Source organism: Molothrus aeneus, chromosome 18, assembly GCF_037042795.1.
Source record: "Molothrus aeneus isolate 106 chromosome 18, BPBGC_Maene_1.0, whole genome shotgun sequence".
NCBI classification, from domain to species: Eukaryota; Metazoa; Chordata; class Aves; order Passeriformes; family Icteridae; genus Molothrus; species Molothrus aeneus.
Window position 1 is genome coordinate 13623937 of NC_089663.1, and position 10488 is coordinate 13634424.

Sequence of the window (10488 nt, forward strand, 5' to 3'; positions counted from 1 at the left end):
CGCAGTTCTTGAGGCTACACTCACCTCAAGCCTCGTGATTTCTGCGTGCTACAGACAGAAACATTTGCATCTGGCATCTCATTTTTCTTCAGCAAATTCATTTCCTGTGACTCTTTCATTAGAGGAGCTGTAGTGTGTATCAAGAACATTATTTTGCTTATACAAAAGGAAAACTGGATAATAGGTGCTTTTTATGTCTCCTGCTGCTGGAGAGCCATAATATTTAAGTCATAAATGGGCAAATGTCAAAGCAGGTCTCCCTCTGGGCCTGACTCCCTCTAATAATTAGGTGCTGTTTTATTGTTGTGGGGCTGAGTTGTGAGTCCAGCTGTCAGCTGACACAACTGCTAATGGAAGGACCACATTCCTCACAACCAGACAACTCCCTCAAAATCCACGGCATATTTACAGCCCTCAGGTTTGCAGGGTCAGGATCCATGCCATAGCTGTGCACAGCAAAATAACATCTCAGCCTGTGTCACTGCACTCTTAAATGCATGAATCTGGCTGCAAGAATTTCTATTCACACAAAGTAAGGAGGAGCAGAGCTTCCACCCAGCTGTGAGGGGGCCTTGCCTTTTGCTCCCCCATCCATGGAATCAGAAGGAAGCCCCATGGGAAGAGGACCTCTGAGGTTCCCAGCCACCACAGTAGACATATGCAGCAGCAACCCACTAAAAAAATTCAGCAGCTTGCCAAAAAGCAAGAAAAATGGTAAAAGTCACCTGCAAAGGTTGTTGGGAGCATACCCAGGCTCTGATTTGTGTTTGCCAAAGGAAAACCCAGCAGGCATTTGTGCCTCACCTGTGTTGGAAAGGTGTTTCACCATCCTGCCCGTGTCAGGCACCTGGGAAGCTCCTGGGGTACCATAGGAATGAGGGGTTGGTGTCCCTGACATTGACACAGAAATTATATTAAAAATTTATCTGAAAAGAAAGGCAGTCACTAAATCAGTAAATTCTAGGGGTTTACTAACAGCCATGTATTGACCCTGGTGACGATGTTAATTCACTTTCATGTTGTACGAATAGGAAAAAAGCACAGTGAAAAAAAAGAGGGAAAAGAAAAGAGGAAACAACGTAAGATATTTTTCTGCTTTCTAAACACTAACTGATCAATCAGCCAAGTTTTTTCTAGATAAGAAAGTTCCAGTGGTGGTATTTGTAAGATACTTAATGCACAGAGACTTTTTTCTAAAATTATTTTTGCCCAGGAGACAAATGTGTAACCATATGATTTTTCCCCCTGCTATGTTAAAAATGCATTTATATTTTTTCAAGCACACCCCGATTAAAGAGGGCACATCTGTTTTAAGTCCTCCTTTATGAAAATTACTGAGCTTCCTCTGAAAGCTTATCTTTTAATTTCAAAATTCTTTGTAGCAATAACTTAGATAATAACCAACCATATTTCTGAGAGAGAGAAAGCAAGGAGCATTTTGAGCTTTGAGCTGCCCTGGCCGGGCTGGCCGGGTCTCCCTCGCAGCCCCCTCATTTGAGGCACCGAGGGTCGCCCCTGCCGCCCGCCCCTTCTCCTGCTCCCACCACGCCGCTTCTCTCTTTAGTTTGGTGTTTGTCCTCTCTCCCATGAAGGGGTTCCCAAGGCCGGGTCACTCCGCACAGCAGCGCTGCCCCTCCCGAGCACGGCCGGCCCTACTGACCATATGTCTGTCTGTCTGCCTGTCTGTCTGTCTGCTCCAGCCATTGTTCACGGCAAACATCATTGAAATACCTAAATCGGGACCTGGAGAGCTTTGTCATCATGGCCACACTATGGCACCTCCCGTGTTTCTGTTCCCTCCAGTCTGACTGAGGTGATGTTTACCCTTTATTCAGTCAGCAGAGCTGTAGAGGACGCTGGGCTGGGGCTGTATTAGCAGTATTTAATAACTTTTACCATGGTCAGCACTTGGAACACCAAGTCTGAGCCAGCTCTGAGCAGACTTTTACCAACCTGTTACCTGGCCTTAGCTACCTGTGCCTGTCTGTGGTATTTGGGTGCTGTTACTCATCATCCCTGCTGAGATGATGCCTCAGGACCAGTGAAAAGGGGTTGTCCTTCAGCAGAACAAAAATAAACAGCAGGCAATGTTGTGTGCCTGAGTTGTAGCCCAGTTTTGTGTCCTCTGAGCCCACCAAGGAGGAGTTCCTGCAAAGCTGGGCTCTCCCAGGCCCATTGTGGCACAGGAGCCCCAGTGCTCCATGAAGGGCTTTCCCAGACCTTGGTGAGTGACACATCTCCCTTTGCTCCTTTGCCTCCAGCTGCCAAGGGCAACCCTCCCTCCTGGAGCACGGGGACTCCACAGGAAATTATCACATCTACAGAAGGGCAGAACCACTGCCCAACTCTGCCCATCTAAAGCAGGCACGAGCTTGGATGATGGTTCTGGAGAATCTGTTGTGTATGGGAAGAACCCAGCACCTGCAGAACGTGGCCATCCACATCAGTGCTTACATTGAAAGGAATATCCTGTATTTGTGGGGTGTCCTACTCCCACTGACGGGCACACGGAGCTGAGCAAGGGAACCTCAGCACAGGAGGCACCAGGGAGAGCCCTCAGGGTCACTGAGCTGGGCCAGGCACGGGGCACTCCAGCCACTGGGGCCAGACTCCTCCAGGTGGGATCTGCCCATCCCAGTCCATGCCAGGGCAGCCAGGCACATCCTCTGCTTCAGGGCAGAAATGCATTCCAATAGCCAGTGTATCTGAAACACATTCCAATATATCTGAAATGCATTCCAATAGCCAGTGTATCTGAAACACATTCTAATATATCTGAAATGCATTCTAATATATCTGAAATACATTCTAATATTCGTGTATCTGAAATACGTTCTGATATATCTGAAATACATTCTAATATATCTGAAATACATTCCAATATTCAGTGTATCTGAAATACGTTCTGATATATCTGAAATACATTCCAATATTCAGTGCATCTGAAATGCATTCTAATATTCAGTGTATCTGGTATGTGCCAGGGTGGCAGCACGGCTCAGAATCCAGGCCAGAACAGGTTTTCAATAAAATGCAATTATTACACCCTAGATTGCTGTTCCTGACACCAGGATCTTCACCACCATAACCTCACCCTTTCCCAAAGGAGCCCATGTGCAAGCCCACTCAGCAGGACCGTTTGTAACGTGGGCCATCAGGCAACTGACATGTTAGAAGCTGAACAAAACAGAATTTTTAAAGTCAGTATCCACTGACAAATATTGCAAAGGAAGCAAGTGAAAAGGTGACAGATGTTCTGCATGTAAGCAAATACAAGCTTGAACACAACATAAAATGTGTGAGAATTATTTAAACCCTATTGCAAAGTTAATTATTGGAGGTTTAAAATTGTAAAGCACCATTTGGGCTTTAAAGAATGTTCAAAATAAAGAAAATAGCTCAGGTATTTATTGTTTTGCTTCAATTTACATTGATGCTATAAATAGCTGACAAGAAATGATGACAAATCAGCTATTGTAACCCTTTGGGAGTTTATTAGGTCATTTGTGAGAGGTCTGAATAGAGTCATTTGTTGCCCTCAGGTGTTTGAGAGTCTCTTTACCCTTGGGAAAGGAATTTAACAAAGGAGTGTATTTCAAAGCAGGCACTCTGTGTTTTCCACCCTTTTTCTGAAGTGTTTTCAAACACACTCCAAGCTCAAACTCCTCAGAAGTGAGAAAGGGAGGTGTGTATCAGATGACCCCTGAGGCAGCTGACAATCCCGGGAGCAGAGGTAGGCTCACATTTTAGATGCTTGAATCCCAAATGCATTTTCACTATAGGAGGCCCTGATTTATTTTTGCCCCACCCACTGGGTGCAAACTTTGAAATGCACAATCCAGGAGTGTTGGACTAATGCCCTGCTTGCATTTTTTTATTTGGCTGAAATGGGACATGTCTTATTCCTTGTGTGCTTCCAAAAACACAGGGCAGGCCCTTTGTGACAGACAGCCATTGCATCTGCCCTAATCTGTCCATCTCCTCAATCAGACACAGCATCAGCATTTGTCCAGGCTGGAGTGAAACAGGCAATGGCAACACAGCCATCAAGAGGAGCCTGGCAAAGAGCTCTGAGGAAACCAGGAGCTGCAGGCTGGATTGCCAGGGAAGCTCTGCCCCAAAGGCCACAGCACAGCCAGGCCCCTCACGGGACAAAGGAGAAAGGGAAAATGGAATTTCATCTGGCTCTGGGGTTTTTTTGGTCAGTGTGATTTTGTTCAGGGTCCCAGAGGTTCGGCAGGTTCAGCATCACCCATCCTCTGCAGCTCAGGGGGATTCCTGACCCACACTGGGAGCTGGGCACTGCCTCTGTGTGCACATAACTCATGGCAAAACTGTCCCTGCTCTCCCTCTCCCTGCTGGGGCAGGGATCTGTGCATTGCCAGCACCCTCCAGAGCTGCTTACAGAGCTTCCAATGGTCCCAGACATGGTCCTGGCTGCTGTGCAGCTCTTCTGTGCCCACTTCCAGCAGTTCAGAGCTGCTGAACCCACCGAGTGTCGCAAACTCTGCACCCAGTTCAGGGTCTGGGTGGAATGAAGATGGCTGGGTGCTGGGATGAGCTCCCCTGCACAGTGAATGAGACTCAGGAGGGGTCCCAGACTGGCCAGCCTCACACCTGGCAGGGCAGGAAGCCCTGGATGGACCCGGGCTGGCACCACCAGGGAGGCTCTGCAGAGCAGCACCTGGGGCTGCACGAGGCTCAGTGCGGTGCCACCACTCTCAGAAATGATTTCCTGCCCTTCTTCAGGCCTTCAAGAGCCGACTGTCATCCACTTGGACTCCACTTGAACCCCCTCTCAAGTGAATGCCCTGCAGCTCTTGTCTTCAAACAGTGCTGTCCATCCTTTTTGATCATCCCAGGCATGCAGATTTTTCAAAGGCAGAGCTGATGCTCACGGCCCCTCTCCTCTCCTGCTTGCTGATTTCTTGACTGGACTCACTGTGCATTCAGCTCACAAGCCATTCATGCAAATAAGGCACTGCATTCTCAAAAGATGTCCAGGATGAGCAATAGCTGAGATCAGACTGCCCCTATTGGAATAATTCTTGTAGCCCACATATCTTTAGCTTAGGCTAAATTTGAGAGCATACCAAACTTGCTTGTCAGTGGGCAAATATTTTAACTGTGACTACAGTTTATTCTGGCTGCCACTCATTCCTGGTTACTCTGAGTCTTTATGGGGCTTCCCACAGCTTGCCCATATTGTCCTGGATGTACCCACAACCCACATCCATCCAGCCTGGACAGACTTACTGACTCCTAAGCAACCTCTGATGCAAAGAACCTGAGGAGCTTTGTCAAGACAGTTTTTGTGCTGGAGAAGTGCAGAAGAGTAACTTGGAGTGCCTGAGGAAATCTATAACCAAAAAGTTCAGTGCATTTGAAGTGAGGCACCTTCAAGGATAGAGAGCACCTGAGCAGGAGATTCCAGCAGCAGCCTGGTTCTCACTTCAGATGACAAATGCTACTTCAAGTCTTGACAGACAAATACAGGAGGGAGAAATCAGGAACTTTGCAATGCCTTGGACACACTGCAGTGAAGTCTCTGAAGGCAATGAACCCTCAGAGGAAGTCAACAGCTGCTGGCCAGGATCTGAGAGCATCCATCAGTCTGGAATGGCACAGAACTGAGGGTGGGTCTGGAGGGAATGAAATGCTCACCCTGTGTGGGAATCTATAAAATCAGAGGGTTTTAGGAAAACTGCAGAAGACAGGCTTCAGATACAGCAGGATTGTGAACAGTGCTAAAGCAGCAGGGAATTCACAGGTGTCTGAGCTAAACCCAGCGCCCTCACAGGCGGCCCTGAGCACACAGGGGCCCTGCTTGTGCAGGCTGCAGGTGACAGCCCCTCTGCCTGCCCCTCTCTGCAGCTGCTCTGGGAGGTGTCACCTACACCTGCTGCAGGAGCAGTCCCCCAGAATGCCCCTTTTCAGGGGACAGCAGTGTATTTAGGCACCAAATTGTCTCTGCATCCCCTGGTGAGGGGAGCAGCAGGACAGGAGTCAGTTCAGCCACGGTGGAAGAGGAACAGACTGAAAGGCAAATTCCTCTGGAAAAGGTCAAGGAGCACCAAGTGCTGGGATCTTATTTTCCTCCTAAATACAAGAGCAGTTGCCTTGGTGCAATGAAACGCTCAGCTGAAATAATGGGAGCAGAGCAGAGGGAGTGTGGTTTGGCTGGAGCAGGAACCAGGTGCACAGGGCGTGCAGGAACGTGTCTGACTGAGCTGGGCTGAGCTGGGCTGAGCTCTCCCACCCTCCCCAGCCCCACAGCCCACACCTCAGCAGCCAAGGGCTTCTGCTCACACTTTACTGTCACCCTGAGGAGTCCCCTCAGCCTTTTGTAACTCAGGGTATCGCTCCTGACCCACGCCCTTGTCACGGGTGTGTGCCTGTCAGAACCCACCCACCTTCCAGAAGCTCTGGGAATACCAAAGCTGAGGATGCCCTGGCACAGGCAGTGCCCTGGCTGTGGCTCTGAGCACAGGCTGTGCCTGGCAGTGCCACCAGCCCGCCCTGTGCCATGCACAGCCTCAGTGCCACCAGCCTGCCCTGGCAGTGCCACCAGGCTGTGCCCTGGCAGTGCCACCAGGCTGTGCCCTGGCAGTGCCACCAGCCCGCCCTGTGCCATGCACAGCCTCAGTGCCACCAGCCTGCCCTGGCAGTGCCACCAGCCCGCCCTGTGCCATGCACAGCCTCAGTGCCACCAGGCTGTGCCTGGCAGTGCCACCAGGCTGTGCCTGGCAGTGCCACCAGCCTGCCCTGGCAGTGCCACCAGCCCGCCCTGTGCCATGCACAGCCTCACTGCCACCAGCCTGCCCTGGCAGTGCCACCAGCCTGCCCTGTGCCATGCACAGCCTCAGTGCCACCAGCCTGCCCTGGCAGTGCCACCAGGCTGTGCCTGGCAGTGCCACCAGCCCGCCCTGTGCCACGCACAGCCTCAGTGCCACCAGGCCACTCATTCTCATGCACGGCACTGGCAGAGTTTTCCATGAAAACATTTCAAAAATGATTTTGCAACTTAAGAAAACATACTTCAGCAATTACCATTTCCTTTACCATGAAACCAAACTCACTGTACATTACAGCTTTAAAGCTGAGATCTAAGGTTCAGATCAACTCTTTAATCCTGACTGTGGCTTCGGGTACTTCCTGATATTTATGAGAAATGCTCCAGGCCTGCAGCTGGGCTTTGAACAAAAAAATAATGAACTTCGTTGACTGTGAACAAAGTTCTGCACTATTTTAAAGGAAGTTAAGCTGTGACATTTTTTAATCCAACATTAAATCACATAACCCAAATTCTCTGCACAATTCAGGAATGTTCTCAGCAATAAAAAGACAATTAGATCAAACTGAGTTGCTAAATGAGCTGAAATCAATCTATCTAAACTTGAGAATTCTTGTTAGCCTCTCTCCTGGAACACTCCCATTTTGCTGTATAATATCTGAATCAAAACACTGCTCTATTCTAACACACTCCATACACTAACTCTCCATCTCCTCTTGCTAAAAATATAGGTAATAAAGGATATCTTACAGAATACACACCTTACAGAATTTAATATTATTTATTGAATACGGTTCACAAATCTAATTACAGCATTAACTTCTGGAGGCCTTGTTCCTGTCTGTGTAATGTGACCTCTCCATCTAATACAGTTGTTATTGAGAACATGCCAAATCACTTCTTGTTCACTTCATGCAGGATTTGCACACAAAATAAATGTCAGCTAGGCCTGATGTGAATTTTTAATATAGCAGGGAAATACAAAGTTGAAACCTTTATTTTCTCTCTTCTTGAGAGAGTGCTTCCATGATCTTTGCTATGCAGTGGTGCAATATCTCCTCAGTGGTAATTCTCCTTTCTGTCTCATGCCTTTTGCTCTCTGCTTTGGGATGCAAATGCTGCCAGTGCCCCACACCCCAGCCAGGGCAGGGCCATTGGCTCCTCTGTCCCAAGCTCCATTCCAGGAAAGGAAACGTGGCCCTCAAAACTTGCACTGGGAAGAAGCAAGGCTCTTGGCTCCTGATTCCTATTTCAATGCCACGCAGGCTTTAAACCTTGCCTCTCTCACTTCAGGAAAAACTAATGAAGAATGTAAAAGCACTGTGGTCCAGACTCACAACTAGTTAATACCTACCACAGGAACATGAATTCCAAGGCTTATTTTTGAGAAACTCCCCTTTGAAAATTTCTTAACAAATGCTTAATGAGATTCAGGTGCACCACGTTGGGCTCCTGAGAACCTGGCTATGCATGCAGGTTACTGAGTGCTGTTCTGAGGGGTTCCTCTGGCTCCAGCACAGCAAATAATGGGGTTTATTCTTCTGTCTGGAGATGGTGCCTTCTCTGGGGTTGGAACAGAAAGAGCTGGTGGTACCTGGTGCTGCAAGAAATGCAGGAAGGTAAGAGTGCAGCCTTCCTTGTGAGGCATTTTAATACACTTCAGCATTCCACTAAAGGCAGTGAAGTGTTTTCCTCCCTGTGTGCACTGGAGTTTCTCCTTCATTTGCCATTCAGGAGCCCAAAGTGCTGCTCACCACGCAGCTGTCTGCTGGTGCAGTTCCTGCCTCCTACCTCCTCAGGCATCTTTTTCCTGTTTATACTTGTACATCAAATGGGCCTCTGGAAAAATCCCTGATTTTCTTTTGTTCTGTGCTCTTTGTTGTGTTTCCATGCAGTCCTTTCCCCTTTGGAGATGACCTGGATGGGAAATGGCTCATTGTAGCAACAGGAGACAACAACAATTGCATCAGGGTAAAGCAAACATCAAAGCACAGTCCACGCCAAAGAGCTGGGGGAAAATTCATGTGTGATGCTCTGACGTGCTGAAGTCCAGCTTGGGAGGGTGTTGGCAAGGCAAAAATGACGTGCAAGCAGTTACCATTTTCCACACCTTGTTTGCCTTGGTGTTTCTGTGGAGCAGCCTGGGCTGAGGGCACCATGGACCTGCAGCCTCTCCTCATTCCCTCGGCCTGTGACAGTCCTCTGAGGCCACCTGCACAGCCAGGCTGAACTGGATGGAATTGTTCAAAAAAAGCAGGTCTGAAAGACTGAACCACACTGGAACCTGTCTTTCACTAAGCTCTAATTAACTGTCTGACAGCCCACGTATAAAAATTAGAGTGCTTATTGTTGATGTTTATTTTCACTTTAATAAGGAATTGCTGTAGGTAGCCAGCCTGATTAAGTATTTTAACAACTCCCTTCTGAAGGTAATTAAGTTCTGCAGAGAAATGCAAGGAATTTGGCATCAAAAAACCATTAAGCAGGCAGATATTTTAAATGAATAAACAAACATAACTCTTTCCAACACACACATTCTGCTTTCTCATGATTTACATAACGCAAATGACTTTGACAACATCTTCATATTCTGTTTATCTTAAAATACTGCTGAGCCAAAAAAATCTGCATATTGTGTTTCTGCAGCTCAACCTCTGCCCCACTGGAGAGTTCTGCAGGCTACAGAGCAATAAAAGTTACCACTGTGGGTGAAGAGCCCATGGCAAGGAGTAATCACTGCTCCTAAAGGCACTGAACATGCCACATCTAAGGGTATGCATTGAGTTTCTTAAATGTTTATCCAGATTTATATGTGAATAATGGAGATCACATGCTGAAAGTACTTAGGTTGTCTTTAAGCAGCAACATCCACGCTTCCATAGTTGGAAAGCTCTGCTTTTTAACTTCTGGAAGAGAACCGAGTGGGTTGCTGTGCTGACAGTAAGCACAAGAAAACTGGCTTTGAGGACAGACTGACAATACAAATGAAACAAAAAGAGATATTCCTGTTATTTAAGTATTGATGTCAACGGGGTCACCCACTTCTGCCTGCAATAGCAGAGAACAAGGAAAAGGAGCCTTGTTCACTGCAGGAACCTCAAAAACTGTAAATGACCTCACAAGGTCAGAGTGGTGTTTCACAAAGGTGAGTGTTTATTAGGGAATGTTCTCTCTGTCCCTGGAAGTCAGTGTCCCAAACACACCACGGCCATTTAATCTTTAAGCAAAGGCACACTGGCAAACAGAAATGGTGCACGTGAGCCCTGGTGCCATCTACACATCCTGCTGTTCATGGAAAGGCTTGCTGGGCAGTGAATTCCCACTTCAGACCGCTTCCCCCCAGCACTAAGGTCTTCTGGTTCTGTTGTGAAGCCCAAAATACAAGTTATGGTTCCCTGTCCCGGCAATTGGGTCAGCCCCAGTACTCAGCAAAAGGAGCTTTTCCCCTCTCTGTGATTGCCGAGTGTCCCTCGGGGCAGGAGGGTCACTCACAGTGAGCTGGGGTGCTGCAGCAGGCTGGGTCACATCCCTCCTGGTGGCAGCCTGCACCACGCTCAGCTCCACTGACACAGGCTCTGTACCTTCGTGGCAGCCAGGAACGGGTTACACTGATTTTTATTTAACATTTAATAAAGCCATTTAATATAGTCAAAGTAAAATCGTGTTTTAATAGTTCTTATGGTAAGGGTTGTGTT